Source organism: Aulonocara stuartgranti (assembly GCF_965226115.1).
Source record: "Aulonocara stuartgranti genome assembly, chromosome: 18".
NCBI lineage: Eukaryota > Metazoa > Chordata > Actinopteri > Cichliformes > Cichlidae > Aulonocara > Aulonocara stuartgranti.
This window is the reverse complement of record NC_138954.1, coordinates 27811526-27832510: the sequence shown is the minus strand read 5'-3', so window position 1 is coordinate 27832510 and position 20985 is coordinate 27811526. Positions and strand designations below refer to the sequence as shown.

The window sequence follows — 20985 nt, the reverse complement described above, 5'->3', positions numbered from 1 at the left end:
CTGTTGTTGTTCTTTTAAGATTCATGTTTGGTTGTGCTGCAGGAAGTAGGGAGGGTGGTGTGGAGGAAGGGGAGGGGAGACCTGGGTTCTGTGTTGTGTGGGTGCCAGGCTGAAGAGAGGTGTAGCACGAGGGCGCTCTCCCCTGAGTTAGCAACCCGCTTGCTTATGTACCGAATAAACGGACAAACTGAGACCCAACCGTCTGGTTCTTGTGAACGTTACATTGGTGTCAGAAGTGAAGAAAGAAAAAAGAACCCCAGAACGCCCGACACCCTGTTGCTGGCGACGCTTGCCGTTACGAGACGAGGATGTTGCCGGGCAGGATTAAGAAGGAGACGGAGGAGAGGGAGGTTCGTCCGCGCTCGCCCGCCCATGGAGTGAGGGAAACGGCGCTGCGGCTGTCTGCCGAGGCTGGATTTTCTCCAGGTTTGACTAGGCTCGGGAACTGTTCGCACAGCGGCCGCGATTCCGGCGGGAAGGAGTCGACCTCGCTTGGCGCGCTGTCACGTGATGTAAACAAACATGGCGGCGCCCAGCAAGCTGCAGCGCATATAAAAACGCCTAAGTTCAGCGGCAAGACGCCATGGGAAGTGTTTATCGCACAGTTCGAGCTGTTAGCTGTTGCAGCTGGCTGGTCTGAGGAACATAAAGCTCTCCAGTTGGCTTTGTGCCTGTGTGAGGATGCAGCTGCATGCCTGCTGCTGCTAACCGAGGAGCAGAGGGGAGATTATAATGCTCTGGTCGGAGCACTTCAGAGGCGCTTCGGGCAGTATAACCAACCAGTGCTGCTGAGGTCGGAGTTCCACAACAGACGCAGATTGCCAGGTGAGCCCCTCCGCATTTTGGCCCATGAAGTCGAGTGCCTTTGCCGGAGGGCGTATGACAGCATGCCACCATCAGTGCAGGCGGAGTTAGCTCGGGACCAGTTCCTGCAGGCCCTGAGCCCTAAAGAGCTCCGTATGCAAACTCAGCTTGCTCGTCCGGCCACACTCAGTGCAGCCCTGGAGCTAGCGTTGGAGAGGGAGATGCTTGCGGGATCCTCTGGGGGCGCTGATGACGCACACGTGGTGAGGGCTGTGTCAGCACCTGTGGAACAGACGGAGATGCCAGCGGGCCTGTGCAGTTTGGTGCAGGCGGCTTCGCTGCAGTCGCCTTCCCCTCGGGCTGGCCCACACCGCCGACCGCAGAGCTGCTGGGGATGTGGACAAGTCGGACACCTCATCAGGCAGTGCCCCAAGCTTGCAGCGGTTCAGGGAAACGCCCATGGGCCCGTGTAGGCGGGAGTACACGGGCCTGGGAGAACGACATCCCCACTCCACCGCCACCCCCACCTGGTGCGGCCATCGCTGTGGGCTGGACCCAGGTTGGCGGCTTTTGCCATGTTCCAGTGACGATTGCGGGGGTGTCCTGTACGGCCCTGCTGGACACGGGGTCCAATGCAACGCTGGTCCGACCCGATGTTGTCCCACCCGGAGCTGCTGTGCAACCGACTAATGTGCAACTTAAGACTGTGACCGGTGATCTGGCCCCAATGAGAGGGAGGGGAGTGTTCCAGTTCAAGGTGGGGGACCTCGGTGTGTCTTATGCTGCCTGGGTGGCTGACGTGCAGGACGCCTGCATCCTTGGGCTGGATTTTTTACGAGCCATTGGTGGTGTACTGGACTTAGGCAAAGGCTTCCTCGCACTCCCTGATGGGAAGAAGGTGCCGCTTATTCCCCCCCCCGGTCTGCACAGCATCTGCCGCGGCGTCCACCTCCACCGCAGAGACCCCTGCAGACCCGCCAGCAGAACAGTGAGCGGAGGAGGAGGAGAGGCTCTCAGCAGTGAGGAGTATCTGGTCAAAGAACTGTGAGGGGCTGACTCCACAGCAGCAAGAGAGTCTATGGCAGGTACTAAAAGAGTTTAGTGACATTTTTGCCCTGAAAGAAAGTGATGTTGGCTTGACACACTTGGTAGAGCACGTCATTGAGACCGGGGATGCCCAGCCTATTAAAGTGCGCCCCCGCCGCCTGCCCCTGGCTCATCAGGAGGCTGCAGACAGAGAGTTGTGTGAAATGATGAAGGCGGGCATCATAGAGCCATCTGATAGCCCGTGGGCCTCCGCGGTGGTGATGGTGCCTAAGAAAAAAAGTCCTAGGATGCGTTTCTGTGTGGACTACAGACCACTCAACAAAGTGACGAAGAAGGACTCTTACACCCTTCCCAGGATTGATGAGTCTCTCGACTTAGTAGCCGGGTCCTCCTGGTTCTCCACCCTGGACCTGCGGAGTGGCTACTGGCAGGTGCCACTGTCCCCGGAATCCAGACCGAAGACAGCCTTCTGCACTAACAGGGGACTATGGCAGTTCAAAGTCCTGAGCTTTGGTCTTTGCAACGCTCCTGCGACCTTCGAGAGGCTTATGGACAGTGTGCTGGCTGGCGTCCCACGGCAACGGTGTCTGGTTTACCTGGATGATCTTCTAGTGCACGGGAGCTCCTTTGATGCTGCCCTGGATGCCCTGAGACAAGTGTTGGAGAGGGTGGCGGCTGCAGGCCTGAAGCTGCATCCCGACAAGTGCCACTTCATGAGGAGGGAGGTGGAGTTTCTGGGCCACAAGCTGGGTCGTGAGGGCATCAGCACTTTGGAGGAAAAAATCCACACCATTACCGAGTGGCCTACACCAGCAGACCAGAAACAGCTCAAAAGCTTCCTAGGACTGGCGTCTTATTACAGGAGGTTTGTGAAGGGCTTTTCCTCCATAGCCGCACCACTCTTCCACCTGCTGCAGAAGGACTGTGACTTCATCTGGACCCAGGACTGTCAGCAGGCGTTCAACACCCTCCGCAAATCGCTGACAGATTCCCCAGTCCTCGCCCCCCCTGACCCCACCCTGCCTTTTGTCCTGGACACTGACGCAAGTAATGTGGGGCTGGGAGCTGTGTTGTCGCAGGTTGGACCGGAAGGTGAGAAGGTGGTGGCGTACTTCAGTCGGGTCCTGAACAGGAGTGAGCGGCGCTACTGTGTCACACGACGAGAGCTGCTGGCTGTGGTGGCAGGGGTGAGACACAGCTTCAGCAGCAACCAGCAGGGGCTCCAATGGAGCGAGTAGCTGTGGACGTCATGGGCCCATTTCCTCGCACAGACAGAGGAAACCGCTATGTTCTTGTGGCCATGGACTATTTTACCAAGTGACCGGAAGCATACGCCATCCCAGATCAGGAGGCTGAGACTGTCGCTGATGTATTAGTGGAGGGGATGTTCAGCCGCTTTGGAACAGCAGAGACCCTCCACAGTGACCAGGGGCGTAACTTTGAGTCCAAGGTATTTGCTGCCATGTGTGAACGCCTTGGGATCAAGAAGACCCGCACCACCCCACTTCACCCCCAAAGCGATGGACTGGTGGAAAGGTTTAACAGGACGCTGGCCCAGCAGCTAGCCATCCTTACCTCAGAACACCAACGGGACTGGGACTACCATCTTCCCCTTATCCTCATGGCCTACAGGTCGGCAGTGCAAGACTCCACCCAATGTACGCCTGCCCTGCTCATGTTAGGGAGAGAGCTGAGAACTCCTGCAGAGTTGGCTTTTGGGAAGCCCCCGGACGCGCCAGAAGCACCACCAGGCCGGGACTACGCAAGGAAGCTGCAGGACCGGCTGGATTCTGCACATTCCTACGCCCGGGAGCAGCTGGCGAAGGCAGGCCTGCGCCAAAAGAGGAATTATGACATCACCACTAAGGGGAGGCACTTCCGTGCTGGGGAGCTGGTGTGGGTCTACAGCCCAAAGAGAAAGAAGGGACGGTGTCCTAAACTGGATAGCAGCTGGGTGGGGCCTTGCAGCGTCCTAGAGCGAGTGGGGGAGGTTGTTTACAGGGTGCAGTTGCCTCCTAGGGGGAGGATAGTAGCGCTGCACAGAGACCGGATGGCCCCCTACAGAGGGCAGTCCCTCCCCTCCTTTCCAGAGGGACGTGTACAGAGCGTCCATGACCCTGCTCAGAGGGGCCCCCGACCGGGGCTGCGTTCCCCTCCCTCGGACTCTTCACCCCAAAGCCCCGACGCTCCGCGCCCACCTCAGGGGCTCAGGAGGTCAAGGAGGGAACGTAGGCTACCACCCCGCCTCAGAGACTGTGTCGTTCCCTCGGGGACGAGGAACTTATTGCTGGGGGGGCAGTGTAACGATGGTTAAGTGTTATTGTACATGTTGGTTATCTTTGCACACTGTTGTTGTTCTTTTAAGATTCATGTTTGGTTGTGCTGCAGGAAGTAGGGAGGGTGGTGTGGAGGAAGGGGAGGGGAGACCTGGGTTCTGTGTTGTGTGGGTGCCAGGCTGAAGAGAGGTGTAGCACGAGGGCGCTCTCCCCTGAGTTAGCAACCCGCTTGCTTATGTACCGAATAAACGGACAAACTGAGACCCAACCGTCTGGTTCTTGTGAACGTTACAATATGTTCAACTACAGATTACAGAATACATGCCCCAAAATGTAATTTTTTTATAACGTATTCCGTTAAGTTACTCAATGAGAGTAATGTATTCTGAATACTTTGGATTACTTAATATACTGTCGTGCTTTTTAAAACTACATGAATGTACTATTGCTGTGTGATTTATTACTATTACTGAAGGCTACTCGCCATACCAATACCAATTAGATTTTTAAATCTTAATATAAAATGAGTAACAGTAGGGTGGACATTAGGGACCTTTTGCAGTGATCTCCTATAGAAAACTATTTCTGTATCAGTACATGATTATTTGCAGCTAGCAGGTTGTTAATGTAGCCTTCATTAATAGTAATAAGTCATAGCAATACTACATCAAATATACTGAATTGGCACATAACCCAGGTAGCTACCACAACTTAAACAAGGTTGTTGCAGTAGGCTAACGTTAGTTTTTTTAAAAAAGATTTACCGTAATTGTCGGGCTATAAGCCGCTACTTTTTCCACAAGCTTTGAACCCTGCGGCTTTTAGTCAGGTGCGGCTTTTCTATGGATTATCCCTGATTTTTGTGATATCGTAAGACGATTTGTTTTGTTTGTTCCGCTGTTGTACGGCACTACGTTGCCTGGCGGAAGGGCATGTGATCAGACACACAGTATCGGGGTTCAAGAGTGGTATGTTGGTCACATGTCCATCCGCCAGGCAACATAGTGCCGTACAAGTAGCGCGAAAAACAAACTTCAAAGTAGCGCTACGCGTTCAGCGGGAGTCGTGGATGGTGTGCGGCAAGTTATGCTCAACTCCACCGGTGGAATCTGACAGCGTGGAAAAGTGTGAAAACATACATCCATCCACCTGAGCCTAAAAGGTAGTCTGAATCTATTTTTCTGGTGTGCTGTAGGTTATTGTTATGTACTACATTTGTTACTCGTTTATGAAGCACAGTACATGTTTTGTACTTGTAATTACCGCTACTTGTACATATACCTAAAAAGTTATGCAAATATGTGCCCATAACTTGTTTTTCAAAATATTAATAAAAGTGATGTCTCCAAACAGCCATCTCTTTCCTGACAATTCGCTTTGTGCATATTCTCTTACATATGATAAGTCAACATTGAAACACCTGCGGCTTTTAGTCAGGTGCGGCTAATGTATGTACAAAACAGGATTTTCCCCTGATTTTAGCTTGTCCGGCTAATATTCAGGTGCGCTTTGTAGTCCGGGAAATACGGTACTAAAAGCAGAATATTACTTTAGGTCTGCACTCGCAGGCCTCGCTGGCTCAGAGACTCATCCCCATGAACAAAGCAAGACAATCAGAGCTCAATCGGTTTTTACTTGTGCAAGGGAAGTCGGTCCGGTCAGGATTCAGAGCTGCCAGCTCCTCACCTGATCCCAGACAACTCCAAATTCCAGCCTCCCCTTGCAGCCTTTTTGTTCAGTGAACACAATTACACAGTCCCCCGTTGTAAAAGTTAAGGCACTGTGTGTGTGTGTGTGTGTGTGTGTGTGTGTGTGTGTGTGTGTGTGTGTGTGTGTGTGTGTGTGTGTGTGTGTGTGTGTGTGTGTGTGTGTGTGTATATGCACGTGCGAGCATGTGAGTGATTGTTTATGTGTGTGTGTGTGTGTGTCTGTATACGTGACTTCCTGGTTCTTGGTCGTTTAACCACATCCCTTGCTTAACTCCTCTAAATGGTTCACCATATACAAGCATAGGTGAGCCCATAAATGGCAAGAAGTAAACTTTCCTTATCAAATAAGGAAACCAGACTCTTACATGCAATGTGCCTGCAGTTAAACACTATAGTTAATAGCATCCCCCACCATCCTAGATGTAGGGGAGGGACAGAAAAATATCTGAACATGCAGTTCAGGACAAGGTTTACAGTTTTAAGCACAACAATGACAACTTTTATCAAACTCACTCCAACAATTACTCTGTTGCGACATTTTGCCCCAGACCTGACCCTGTTCCTCCTGAACTTCCTCCTTTCATGGCCTTTTATGTATTATTTTAGGTGTTTCTTCCATTTCTTTCATTCTGTTTTGAATTGATCTCTTGAGTGTTCTGTTTACCCACCTGTGAGAATTGGGTTGTTTTCTTCCCTGTGTCCGCACCATGCTTGTCCACTACGTAATTGTATTTTATCGACACCATCCTACTTGTACTCCTCATACTTCTTTCTACGAGGAGAATATTTCAATGGTCCATATTTGTTCTGGCCTTTGGCCTTCCTGCACCAGCATTGGTGTCTTTCATGGGCCCTTTCTGCTTCTGTTGTCTTCATCTGCTAGTCGTTACTCAGAAATCAGCATCTTTCTGCATTAACTACTATTTGAGTAAATCCTTTTTTTCCTGAATATTGTTTATTAAAAGTAATTTTAATGTTTTATTACAAATGTTTTGAGATTATAAGATAAATTTTTGCAAGAACTGATGTAAATTAATGATGCAGGATCTCACACATTATAAATAGAACTGAAAATATTCAATTTATTAATCAAACATAATCAAAGATTTGCAGCTTGAGGACATGCAAATGTGAACACATTTTAATATATCCTGTTGCAGCAGATGTGAAAACAGCGAAAGCATCACGTAAGAACTGCTTTGTGGTGCAGTGTCTGTACTTCTGTTTCTTGTAAATGGGGATGGGAGGGGGGGGGGGTCATGCTTTGCACATTGGATAAATTTGAATTTGGTACACAAGTCAAAAGGTTACTCTGGAAGCAAAGAAATCTATACTAATCTGTGCATCAGTGCTTGCTATTAAGAAAAAATGCTGCCGTTTCTTGTAAATGATTTTGGGAGGAGAAAACAAAGTCTGAAGATTGAACGCAGTGACTCCCTGTACCTAGAGGAGGGCTGTGGTCCTCAGTACCATACTGTAGTAAATATGTCAGAGTGATATTTTAGGATTGTCATTTGTACTTAGAAACATATTATAATTTATGCTTAGAGATATATAATCGTTTATACAGTGGCTTGCAAAAAATTCAGCCCCCTTGAACTTTTTCACATTTTGTCACATTACCGCTGTTCACAAACACTGTCCATCTAATCTGACTGGGCTGGAGCGGTTTTGCAAAGAAGAATGGGCAAGAATTTCAGTCTCTAGATGTGCAAAGCTGGTAGAGACAGACCCTAAAAGACTGGCAGCTGTAATTGCAGCAAAAGGTGGTTCTACAAAGTATTGACTCAGGGGGCTGAATAATTACGCACACCCCACTTTTCAGTTATTTATTTGTAAAAAATGTTTGGAATCATGTATGATTTTCGTTCCACTTCTCACGTGTACACCACTTTGTGTTGGTCTTTCATGTGGAATTCCAATAAAATTGATCCATGTTTGTGGCTGTAATGTGACAAAATGTGGAAAAGTTCAAGGGGGCTGAATACTTTTGCAAGCCACTGTATGTTGATAAAATGTCTCATCCTTATTTAGGCCTGCTAAGGGTCTGGGTGCACTCTACACATTCTTAAGTTCATGGGAAGGTCATATCTTGTCTTGTGATCTATGGTATGGCAGAACACGCACTCTGTATCTTGTCAGGTATAAGAGCCTTTTGTTTAGGAGAACTACTCCCAGGAGGCCCCTGGTGCCAACTATCTGGAGAGTCGTTCACATGTCATAGTGTGTGTGTGTGTGTGTGTGTGTGTGTGTGTGTGTGTGTGTGTGTGTGTGTGTGTGTGTGTGTGTGTGTGTGTGTGTGTGTGTGTGTGTGTGTGTCCCCTTCCTGGTTACAACCATTTAACCACATCCCCAGTTATCAAAAGGTAACCTCCCTTCACCCATATACAGTGTTGGGAAGGTTACTTTTAAAATGTATTCCACTACAGATTACATGCCCCAAAGTGTATTTTGTAACATATTCCATTACATTACTCAATGAGAGTAACGTATTTTGAATACTTTGGATTACTTAATATATTATCATGCTTTTTACAACTGCATGAATGTACTATTGCTGTGTGATTTATTACTTTTATTGAAGGTTATTCGCCACACCAATACCAACTAGATTTTTAAATCTTAATATAAAATGAGTAACAGTAGGGTGGACATTAGGTAAGCCTGCACTTTTTGCAGTGATCTTTTATAGAAAACTATTCCGCACGTATATAAAACAGGTCAGAGGCTCCAAACCGTAAAGGCATAAAACCGTAAAGGGACCTCTGGCTAATCCGGCTCGCCGAAAACTAGCTTTACTTTGTTGTCTGGGTCAACTTTGCTAGTGAGAGACAGAGAGAGGCGTTGAAAGGCTGCTCAAAAGGAGCTTATTGTTTCGGAGGAAAACATGAACACAGTGTACAGTCGAGTCTTAATAGCTTATTTACAACTGGGCTACACTGCCCATGAGGCTACATTCTTTAGGACGATGCCTGTAACACTCCGCCTATTGCTTTTTGAACAATAACTTTTAAAAATATTTCTTCACATCATTATGTGGGCGACTGGGCGACCGTGGCTCAGGGGGTCGGGAATCGCATCTGTGACTGGAAGGTCGCCGGTTCGATCCCTGGGCTCTCTGTCCTGGTCGTTGTGTCCCTGGGCAAGACACTTTACCCTACTTGCCTACTGGTGTTGGCCAGAGGGGCCGATGGCGCGATATGGCAGCCTCGCTTCTGTCAGTCTGCCCCAGGGCAGCTGTGGCTACAACTGTAGCTGCCTCCACCAGTGTATGAATGTGAGAGTGAATGAATACTGGTATTGTAAAGCGCTTTGGGTGCCTTGAAAAGCGCTATATAAATCCAATCCATTATTATTATTATTATTATTATTATTATTATTATTATTATTATTATTATGTAGAGGTGACATGGGCGGCGAGATTGAGACGCAGGCATTAGAGCCTCTTAATGGGTGTTTTGTTTGGGTTTCCACCGGCGTAGAGAGGGCACAGACTAACATGAAACAGGAAAAGACCGGCGTGTAATCCATTTATTTCAACAAAGTAACTGTATTTGGAATACCACCTTTTTAAATGCTAACTGTAACGGAATATAGTTACTCATATTTTGTATTTTAAATACATAATGGCACGTGTATTCTGTTACTCCCCAACACTGCCTGTATGTGTCTTAACTCCTCTAAATGGTTCACCATATACAAGCATAGGTGAGCCCATAAATGGTAGGAAGTAAACTTTCCTTATCAAATAAGGAAACCAGACTCTTACATGCAATGTGCCTGCAGTTAAACACTATAGTTAATAGCATCCCCCACCATCCTAGATTAGGGGAGGAACAGAAAAATATCTGAACATGCAGTTCAGGACAAGGTTTACAGTTTTAAGCACAACAATGACAACTTTTATCAAACTCACTCCAACAATTACTCTGTTGCGACATTTTGCCCCAGACCTGACCCTGTTCCTCCTGAACTTCCTCCTTTCATGGCCTTTGCTTTCTGTATTATTTTAGGTGTTTCTTCCATTTCTTTCATTCTGTTTTGCTTATCTACTACGTAATTGTATTTTATCGGCACCATTCTACTTGTACTCCTCATACTTCTTTCTATGAAGAATGAGGAGAATATTTCAATGGTCCATCTTTGTTTTGGCTCTTGGTCTTCCTGCACCAGCACTGGTGTCTTTCAGGGCCCCTTTCTGCTTTTGTTGTCTTCATCTGCTAGTCAAATCTATAATTTGAATTTGAGTCTTAAATGTAGAAAACAAAAGGGTTTGGGGTTGGTTTTTTTACATTCTTGTTGGACAAGACAGTGGATATGATGACCAATGAGACCATCAACAGTCAGAAATCTTTCTCAGTGTTCTGCAAAATTCTACTGTTACTCACTGACTTGAGATAAAATCTACTCAGCTGCTTTGAGAATAGCTTCTAACTGGTTCCTCCGATAACAGGATGGCTAGCTGGTTAAAGTGATCATGCAACCCAGAAACCTTTCTGCTTCTGCTTTGATTCAGCAGGGACAGGTAGAGTTTTTCACATCCTGATCAAATTACTGCTTGTGGCAGTAATTTGATCAGGATATGATGCAGTAGATAAATAACAATGAGAAGCTAAGATACTACTATTCAACCTGTAATTTTTATATTTTGTGTTTTCCAGAATTATATTAATAAAAGTCTAAAGTTAACCAGCAACACTGAGAACAACACTCAGTTGAATTATGACCTTGACTCACAAATTTATTTTAAAGGAGAAAACTAGGTTACAAGGTTAGGGTTCCTGGGTCGTTGACCCAGTGGTTTCTGTTTTGTACCCTGTATTTGTGTTCTCTTCTTAGTTTATTTTTGTGAAGATTTTGGTTTCTGTTTTGCATTTCTATTTTTTCTCCAGTTCTTGCTGTTTGATTATGTAGTTCTCAGGTTTTGGTTTCCTTATTCCCTCCATTCTATGTCCAGTCAGTGTCTGCCCTGTTCCCACGTTTCTGTTGCCGTGCCTGTGTCATGTTTCGGCTGTGTGGCAGGCAGGAGAGGACCCAAACGCAAACTCACGGAGACAAAATGTAAACTCAAAACACAGCTTTAATGCTGGCATAAAGCGAGACACAAAAAACAGTACTAAACTGGGAAGACTAAAGTACAAGGAGCCACAGGGGAAAAAATCACACAGCTATGAGGGAGACTACCACACTGACAAAGAGAAACACAGAGCTTAAATACACAGAGGGATAACGAGGGAATGAGACAAAGAAGGGGAGCACAGCTGGGAGTAATCAGGCTGGACGAAACAGGGACACAAAACTAGAAACACTCACATGAGGCATGGACCTACAAAGTAAAACAGGAAACACACTGACTGAATTCTAAACATGCAACTTAACAGCAACAGGGGAGACAGAACATAGGAACCTGAAACATGGTACAAAACATCACAGTAGACATAACATGGAACACAGGGAAGCCATATGACAAGGCCAAAGAACTAAACCTATGATAACCATAACTGAAATCTAGGGAAACAGGAAGCAGTACAACAAAAGACTCAAAACATAATCCATAATATAAAAACACGAGATCTCTTCAAAATAAAACGGGAAACATGAGAGGCAGACATGACAACATAAGACAACAGACATGAAACACACGAAGGGCAAGGGAGACTTCACAGGGGTTGAAAACACAAGGGGGAGCTAATAAGCAAATGAACATAGGAGACATGAGCTTAAACATACTATAAACATCAAAATGAACTAAAACTCAAAACACTGGGCCATAAGACCCAGGACCGTGACAGCCTGCTTGTGAGTCTGTGTCTATAAGTTCAGTCTGTTTTACTTTGATAGTCTTGTGTTAATGTGTCTGGTTTTGCTTCCTTTGTGTCGTTAGGCCTGATTTGCCCCAGCTGTGTTTCCCTCCTGTTTTCCATTCTGTGATTGCTCCCTCTGCGTATTGAAGTTTGATTGATTGATTGATTGAATCTTTATTTTGAACATGTTGAAAAAGTATAAAAAAAAAATAGAATTAAAAGAGACAAATGAACAAAGCAAACAAAAGGAAAACGAGCAACCACAACTCCAAATAACGTCCATGTTCAAAAAGGAGCAGGAAGAAGCATAAGCTTATTTAATCCCACCCCTTTTCCACTATCTAGTATCAATAGACTACAGAAATACCTCCTTGTAATTACATTATATGTTATGTGTAATTTATTTATTTATTTATTTTTTAATATATACACATATATGTTTCTATCTATCCATACCTACGTATATACACACATACGCACATATACACATTTTCAATAACCCCATTAACACCTGAAGGATACACAACCTACAATTTTATATATATTTAATATATACATATATATATATATATATATATATATATACACATACATACACACACATACACATATATATACATATACATATATATATATATATATATATATATATATATATATATACATACATATACATATACACATACATATATACCCATACCAACAAACCCGTGCATGCGCACACACATGAAAATATTAGACAAGAACACCCTATCAAATCTCTACCTTTTCCCTGTACCCTGTAAAAACCATATCCTTAAACCGCTTTTTAAACTGCGCCATGCTTGGACATTGCTTCATATCTTTACTTAGTCTGTTCCACAGCTTCACTCCACACACAGAGATGCAAAAACTTTTTAATGTTGTACGGATACGAGGATGTTTTAAATTTAATTCCCCCCTCAAATTGTATCCCCGTTCCCTTTTAGAAAACATTTTTAGAATATTGTCAGGAAGCAGGTTATTTATTGCTTTATATATAATTTGTGCTGTGAGAAAATGAACCAGATCTGTGAATTTTAGAATTTTTGATTTTAAGAATAGTGGATTTGTATGATCTCTGTAACCAGTTTTATGGATTATCCTTATGGCCCTTTTTTGTAATATAAAGATTGATGATAGCGAACATTTGTAAGTATTGCCCCAAACCTCTGCACAGTAATTCAAATACGGTGCAATCAGGGAACAATAGAGAATGTGGAGTGATTTGTGGTCCAGAATGTGTTTTACTTTACTCAAGATTGAGACACTTCTTGAAATTTTGTTATGTATATGATTTATATGAGACTTCCAGTTTAATTTATCATCTATAATCACACCAAGAAACTTATGTTCAAGTACTCTTTCAATTTCCACACCATCTACATGAATCTGCACTTGTGTCCTGTGTCCTGTCGTGATCTACACCTGTCCATATGCCCGCCCGCGCTTAGGGTCCTCCATATCACCACTCCTGCCTGCACACAGCCTTCACATGACAGACAAATGCTTACAGTTCTAGAGGTCATGGCACAAAGTTCACAAATCTAAGTTTATTGTCAGGTTGCGAGTCACACATGTGAAGAAAAAGGCAACGCAAACAACTGAGTCAAGGGGAAGGTAAAAGTTGGAGCAAAGATGGATTCGTTCACCAAGAAAGTGAAGAAAAGTAAATCTCACAAACAAAAAAACAACATCATTGGCAACAAGAGAAGTTACAAAGATACATACATATAGATATCTCTAACTAAAATAATGACTGAATACTGAATGTCCCAAAAGCCCACAGTAAGACTCTACTTCAACTAATAAATGACTAAGATAACATAAAAAGGAAATTCAATATGTCCACTGGATCTGCTGTTTGAAGAGCCACCTCCACAGGACAAGACTCAGCAGTCCATCTGCATCTTAAGGATAAAGGACACTCTTTCGAGGATGCCAATGTTCACATTTTGGACAGAGAGGACAGATGGTTTGAAAGAGGAGTGAAAGAAGCCATCTATGTCCACTGTGAGCGACCATCTTTGAACAGAGGCGGTGGTTTATGACACCAACTCTCTGCCATCTATAATCCAGTTTTGAGATCCCTTCCCAGACGCCTTAACGCCCACTCACATCCTGGGCCTCAGGAATTTGCATGATAAGGTGGGGCCAGGTTTCACAATGAACCCACCCGAAACTCTGGCTGATTGGAGCCCACACCCAGTTACACACCTTGGCTCAGGCGATTAGAGGATCATCAGGGGGTCCTTTTGTCCCTCTGTGGGGGGTCACTCCCACTAGGTTTATATCTGGGACTCTCCACCATTTGACCATAGAACTGAAGAAGCTTCTCGGATGAGAGGTGAAACGTCTTCAAGTAACTTAAAGAAGTCCAGACGCTTTTCTTTGAAAGCTCCTTTGACTAACTACTATGTGAATATTTTTTTTTGTTCTTGAATATTGTTCATTAAAAATGTTAATTTTATTAAAAATATTTTGAGATTATAAGATAACATTTTTCAAATGTTAATGTTTTGCAAGAACTGCTTTGTGCTGCAGTGCCTGTACTTCTAAAAAGTGTTGCTGTTTCTTGTAAATGGGGATGGGAGGGGGGGACAGGGTCTGGCTTTGCACATCAGATAAATTTGAGTTTGGTGCACAAATCAAAAAGTGAAGCTGGAGGCAAAAGAAATCTATACTAATCTGTGCAGCAGTACTTGCTATTCAGAAATAATGCTGCCGTTTCTTGTAAATGATTTTGGGAGGAAAAAGCAAGCAAGTAAGCAGAGCACATTACTGTTTTCACACTTATATTTATTTATGAATAGAACCAAAAACATCAAAATAAATAAATATATTGTCATGGTCCTGCGGCCATGACTCAGTGACTTTGTGTTTGTGTTCCTTATTGTTATTATTCTTGGGCTGTTTTGGGATGGTTTGTGTTTTGGGATTTTAGATACTGGGTTTTGGGTTTGTGCTCTCTCTATTGGTCCCTGGTGTTAGTGTTCCCCTGTCTCGTCAGGTTAATCAGGTCCAGCTGTGTCTCCCACCTGTGTGTGATTTCCCAGTGTCTCTCTGTGTACTTATAGTGTGTGTTTGCCTCTGTTCCTCGTCGCGTCGTCTGTGTTCATACCTGGTGTAATCCCCTGCGTACTCTCCCTGCTGTTCTCTCTTCATGTTCAGGTTTGCCATTCCTTTGTGTAGTTTCTTCCAGTTTAGTTCGTCCTTAGTTCAGTTTTGCCATCTCCACTTTATGTTGGTGTTATCAATAAATCACCCTCACATCCGAATAAGTGCTGCGTTTTGAGTCCTCCTTCCACTCTTCACACGGCCGCTGACCTGAGCCGTGACATATATACAATTACTAAAGCTTCTTTACTGCTAAATACACATGCAATGTGTGCTTGTAATGCACAGGACTAATCAGACTGCAGCTGGAAACATCACTCTAGCACATCAGCGCTTTGAATCAAAGTGTGTAGCCTGTTCTAAAGGGAAAGCTACATCTGTCTGATACCAGGCCTTCCTTGGATAAAATCACAAAGGTGCATCCCTGTGTATCTCCTAAGCTTCTCCATGACCCTGTATCTTCTTGTATGCTCTCAGATGAAGAGGAAAGGCACATGGTGCAAAGAATTCAAGAAATCAACATGGTTATCCGGCTTTATACAAAAACCCTTATAACCTGTGTTGGTCAAGTTACTTGAAAAAAGTAATCAGTAACTGATTACTTCCCCAAAAAAGTAATCCCGTTACTTTACTGATTACTTATTTTCAAAAGTAATTAATTACTTAGTTACTTAGTTACTTTTTAAAAACACGATTTACAACTTGAATAGGTGATAAAGCTGGGGTGGCTGTAGCTCAGGTGGCAGAGCAGGTCAGCCACTAATCAGAAGGTCAGTGGTTCGATCCCAGGCTGCATGCCAAATATCCTTGGGCAAGATACTAACCCCATGTTTGCCTACTGGTGGTCAGAGGGCCCGGTGGCGCCAGTGTCCGGCAGCCTCGCCTCTGTCAGTGCGCCCCAGGGCAGCTGTGGCTACAATGTAGCTTGCTATTGCCAGTGTGTGAATGGGTGAATGACTGAATGTAGTGTAAAGCGCTTTGGGGCCCTATGGACTAGAAAAGCGCTATACAAATGCAGGCCATTTACCATTTAAAGCGATAAATCTTTCAGCCCAATTCTACTTTTTCTGCATAACCCATCATACAAAATGTAATCAAATGGAAAAGTCCCTTTTTAAAACTTGTTTTGTTAGTTTTAATCTTTTAACTTTATGCATCAAGCAAAAATTTAATTATATGCAACATTCTCTGACTTGAATAAATTAGTTTAACATTTAAACCTATTTTCTGCACATTCCAGCACATAAAATAAAATATTTTTTGTGTTTACACTCACTCTTTCAAATAGATGCAAGTAAAACACAGCAGAAAATAAATAAAGTCCTTTGGTCTAGCGGTCATGTTGCTCTATTTTCACCTGTAAAGCAGGAGCAGGGTAGGCGGGGGTTTACCCTGGTGCAGGTGTGCCGCGGTCAGTTGAAGAATCCGCGAGTTTCTCTGTGAATTTCCCATTACGTCATAGCGCACTCGGTGCTTGCTTGGAAGTTTAGGGGTTTTTTTTTGCTGTAAAAATAAGTTTTCTTCCCACGCACAACAGAATGTTTTTGTCACTTTTTATGGAATCAAACTCAAAGTAAGGTCAGTACTTCCACGCTTTAAACGCTGCACGCTCATACTCTCTCCCACAGTCGATATGTGATCCATTGTTGATCTGCACACAGCTGTTATCACGAACGTCGCACTTGCTTACATTCCTGTCATGAGACATTCTCGCAAAAAAAATCATGGTTTTAGTAACGCAGTAACGCAGCGTTCCTACGGGAAAGTAATGGTAATCTAATTACCATTTTCTCAATAGTAATCCCTTACTTTACTTGTTACTTGAAAAAAGTAATCGGATTACATCTCTGCCCATCTCTGCTTATAACTGGAAAAATACCACAAAAATTTTACTTTCACTCTGTGTCCAATGCAGTTAATTGTGAGTGTGAATTGGTTGATATGTTCTGTTAAAGAGGGTGTAGAAAGGTCTCTGACTTTCACTTCTGACTTGAGACCAGAAGAAGTATCTGCACTGCACTATTTAGGACAGGAACAATTTAGGACAGCAAACTTGGTAAGTCTTCATGTTAGTAGTGCTTTTTTAATGTTACAGCAGTGATCAGGCTTGAATGATTAAATGTTAGACAAGCCCTGTGGAGAAAGTCTTTTGTAGAAAGCAGCTGTAGCTGTAGCTTTGAAAATCACTTTGAAATAACTTTTAACTAGGGCTGGGTATTGTCACTGATTTCTAGAATCGATTCAATTCCGATTCTCAAGGTCCCGAATCGATTCGATCTACGATTCGATTGAATTCGATTCGATTTAAATCTGGGAAATTTTGACAGTCAGAAATATTATAATTCAGATCAGTACATTTACATAATTTTGTATCAATAAAAAGGAAGCTGACACACGCAAGACTTTATCAAAGGTGTGAGCATCACAGCAGATGCCTTTGTGTCAAAGTAGCTGAAGATAAAACACAGAAAAACATGAAGGTGATTTTCCTGTTCTGGGATTTTATAAAAATATTCTGCAGTACATCAAAAACGAAAGAAAACCATTAATCAACATATGAACATTACCTCTGAAGTTACAGCGGTTTTATTAGAGACACGGCTAAGCGTTTTGCATTTTGAATAATTTTAAAAAGTTTAAATTTGTTCAGTATTGAACAGCAGAAATGAGGTTTTCTTTTCGGAAGAATGTAAAAGGGAAAAAAACAGCGGCTGACAGCGCTGTAAGCAACAGTAGACTTGTGTGTAACAAGCAAGCGAATAATGAAGAAAGGGAAACTGTTCGAGAGAGAGAGAGGGGGAGAGGGAGAGAGAGCTGTGCATCGCGGTGGAAGCAAAACAGTAAAAGAGTGAATTCATGACGATGTTTATGTGAAGCGTTTGGATCTTCTTTTGCTGCTGGTTCGGTCAATATTGTTTGGAGAGAGATCAAACTAACAGCTTTAGAATCGGCGCATAAAGGGCGTGAACACAAAGCGCGGACCCGGATCAGCGAGCTGTCGGCTTTCAGCCCCGACCGTGAGAAAGGCGACATCTAACTGATTCTGATCCGCGGGTCACGCTGTGTGTTTAAGTCTTTGTGCAGAATCCCTGTACCTGCTCTCATTTACTGTCTTAACTGTTTGGTGGTTCTTGAAATTTTGTGAGATGTCACCAGAGATTCTGGCATTTCGGGCAAAATAAATTTATATTAAAAAATAGATTCAGGATGTTAATGAATCGATTTTACATTATCCAAGCCAGAATCGATTTTAATTGATGAATCGATTATAAAAACCCATCCCTACTTTTAACCCTCTAATCCTAAACTCCAATCCCAACCCTATGATTTAGGATTTTATATGTATGTGAGGTAAATTTAAAAAAAAAAACCCAAAAAACCCCAACAATCTAAATAATAATTAATAACATACATACACATCACTGATCATGACTATGACCTCACAGAATTAATAGTTGTGACACATCTTCTTGGGTATCTGCAAATTTTTGCAATCTAGAAAAATCTATGCCAAAACTTAGTTGATGTTCAGAATGTATTTACAGCTTGATATAGATCCTAGTTCATTATTTCTCATTTTTCTACACAGATCCTGACAGGACAAAGGACGTTGAGGTCAGGATTGTAGTAGTGGGAAAGACTGGAACTGGAAAGAGTGCTACTGGAAACACTATTCAGGGTCGTGAGTGCTTTGAATCCAAGTTCAGTGCCAAATCTATGACTGTAGAGTGTTCAAAAGGCAAAGTTAAAGTGGATGGGCAGCAAATTGCTGTCATTGACACCCCGGGGCTGTGTAAAGTGTGTGTGTTAGTCCCCATAGGGAAATAGTTCCTCTGCATTTAACCCATTCACCCAGTGAAGCAGTGGGCAGCCACCAATGCAGCGCCCGGGGAGCAGCGTGTAGGGACGGTACCTTGCTCAGGGGTACCTCAGAGTAGCTGTTCAGTGGAGTCGAACCTCCGACCTTCCGATCATGGGGCCACCACTCTACCTACTGAGCTATCCCTGCCCCTTATCAACCCTGGTATCAAACAGGGTTGATAAGGAGAGAACAACTAAAGATGTATGCCAGTGCATCTCCTATGCTTCTCCAGGACCCCATATCTTCTTGGTGGTCGTCAGACTGGGCAGATACACTGAAGAGGAAAAACAGACGGTGCAAAAGATTCGAAAAATCTTTGGCCACGCAGCAGACAAATGCAGCATGGTTCTCTTTACCCATGGGGACCAACTTGAAGGCACCACTATGGAAGAGTTCTTAGAAAGAAGCTCAGACCTGCTCTTGGCCAGATGTAACGGTCAGTACCACGTCTTCAACAATAAACTGAAGGAGAGCTCTTAGGTCACTGAGCTGATCCAGAAGATCAGAGAGATAGTCCAGAAGAACGGAGGAAGCCACTACACCAACGAGATGATCCAAGAGGCTGAGAGGGCGATTGAAGAGGAGAAACAACGCATCCTGAGAGAGAAAGAAGAAGTAATGCGAGAAAAAATAGAAAAAACGACTGCTGCCGCTATTGTTTCCCGCAGGAGGAGCGTGGAAGGCTTAAGGAGCAGCGAGCACCGGGAGTGCAGACACGGGAGCAGAGAGCACTTGGAGGACACGACACGGGAGTCTGGGGAAAAACACGGGGATTTATTGTTGTTTGATATCACCCTCTGTAAATAAACGCACTGCTTGAACTTTGAGCTCCGCGCCTGGGTCCTCCTTCCCCACATCCCCACGGTCTGCCAGCCAGACCGTGACAAGCAATTGAATTTATTTATTCTCTTTAGCTGATAGTTTGTGAGGCCCAGGTAGACTGTATAACTGCATCTCTACCAGTTTCTCTGCACTCCAGCCTCCTCTGTTCCATGTGAAGGGATGTTCCTTAAGACAGGAGAAATTATCTCCACGAAAAGGAACAAGTTCGGCCATCGCACACTAGAACAAATTCTCTTTTTAAATAAAAATGAAAAAGGGTTACCGTCAATGCATCATGTTTTTAATTTGCAAGTTCATAAGCATTTTCCTTTTCCATTTCACAATCAATTCTACCCCCAGGTCAAAAATATGTCTGGGAAAATTTCCCTAATTTAATATTATTTATAAATATACCCCTCCGGCGATTAATTGCATACCTGCATGGAGGCAAGACCTCACAGCAGAAGCCTACTCCATAATGTGTTTAACATTATTATATGTATATATATGTAACGTGGTATTTTTCAATTATTGTATTTACCAACATCAAGAAGTCACAAGCAAAGAAAGACCACACCATGGTGCATATTTAAACAAGGAGAGTTTACTGGTCAAAACTATTTATTAAACAAATAAAAGACATTTTTTTAACCACCAAAAAATACACGTTCAAAGAAACACAACGGAGGCCCAATATCAGACAGAACTCCACTCTGTAGAGTGGGCAATCATAATGAAGCGGTTGGTTTTATTTTGTGGATTCAAGCTGCTCTTCATATTTTTGGCCACCAGATGTCACCAGAGAGGACTGTGTTGAAAAGCTTCGAGTAATGAACCGTTTTTCAATACAAGCTTCAATGCTTCAGAAAGCTTCATTTGGCCATCACTACCCTGAATCAGTCAAATTTATATTTGTGATGGACCGAGTTGAAAAACAGGAGGAGCCAAGGAATTATTAGAAAAATATAGTTTCCATTTATTTAACCCCCGAAAATTATATTTACAAGACTAATAAATGTTGAGCTCATAAAAGAGGTCAATGAAACAAAACTGAACTCAGGCAAAGACTGCAAACTTAACAAACCAAATGACTGCTCAAACATACATAATTGACCTAAACATGAAATGACATACAAGGGTATATATAATGGCTGATCAGACCATTGTGACACATGAGGGGTAACAAACAAAACACAATCATAAATCACAAACGATGCAGTACAATCTAGTTCGTTAATAAACTAAACACTAAAGAAGAAAATCAAAAACCCCATTAAACCCTAAACTCAAATATTTAATTAAATACAAATACTTTGTTTTTAAAGTAAAGAAAACACACATTTCCCCCTTCAGCAGGAAGTGGTGGTGTGGTCCAATTATCTTCCTTCATATTTAATGGTTTCAAACCCTGGCTACTAGTGATGGCCAAATGAAGCTTTCTGAAGCATTGAAGCTTGTATTGAAAAACGGTTCATTACTCGAAGCTTTTCAACACAGTCCTCTCTGGTGACATCTGGTGGCCAAAA

At 43.6% G+C, this 20985-nt stretch overlaps 1 protein-coding gene and 1 pseudogene across 4 annotated transcripts in view; one reads left to right on the top strand and one right to left on the bottom strand.

The window, feature by feature from the left end:
• The window catches only part of LOC309693606 (uncharacterized protein), a 129194-nt gene that overhangs the window by 11009 nt on the left and 97200 nt on the right, over positions 1 to 20985 (top strand). The gene's annotated exons all lie outside the window — the stretch shown is intronic.
• Positions 13192 to 20985, bottom strand: part of LOC309694712 (GTPase IMAP family member 8-like) — a 67271-nt pseudogene continuing 59477 nt past the window's right edge. Inside the window, exon 6 of the transcript XR_014280784.1 lies at positions 13192 to 13333. The product of XR_014280784.1 is annotated as a GTPase IMAP family member 8-like (transcript). The remainder of the gene's footprint in view (positions 13334 to 20985) is intronic.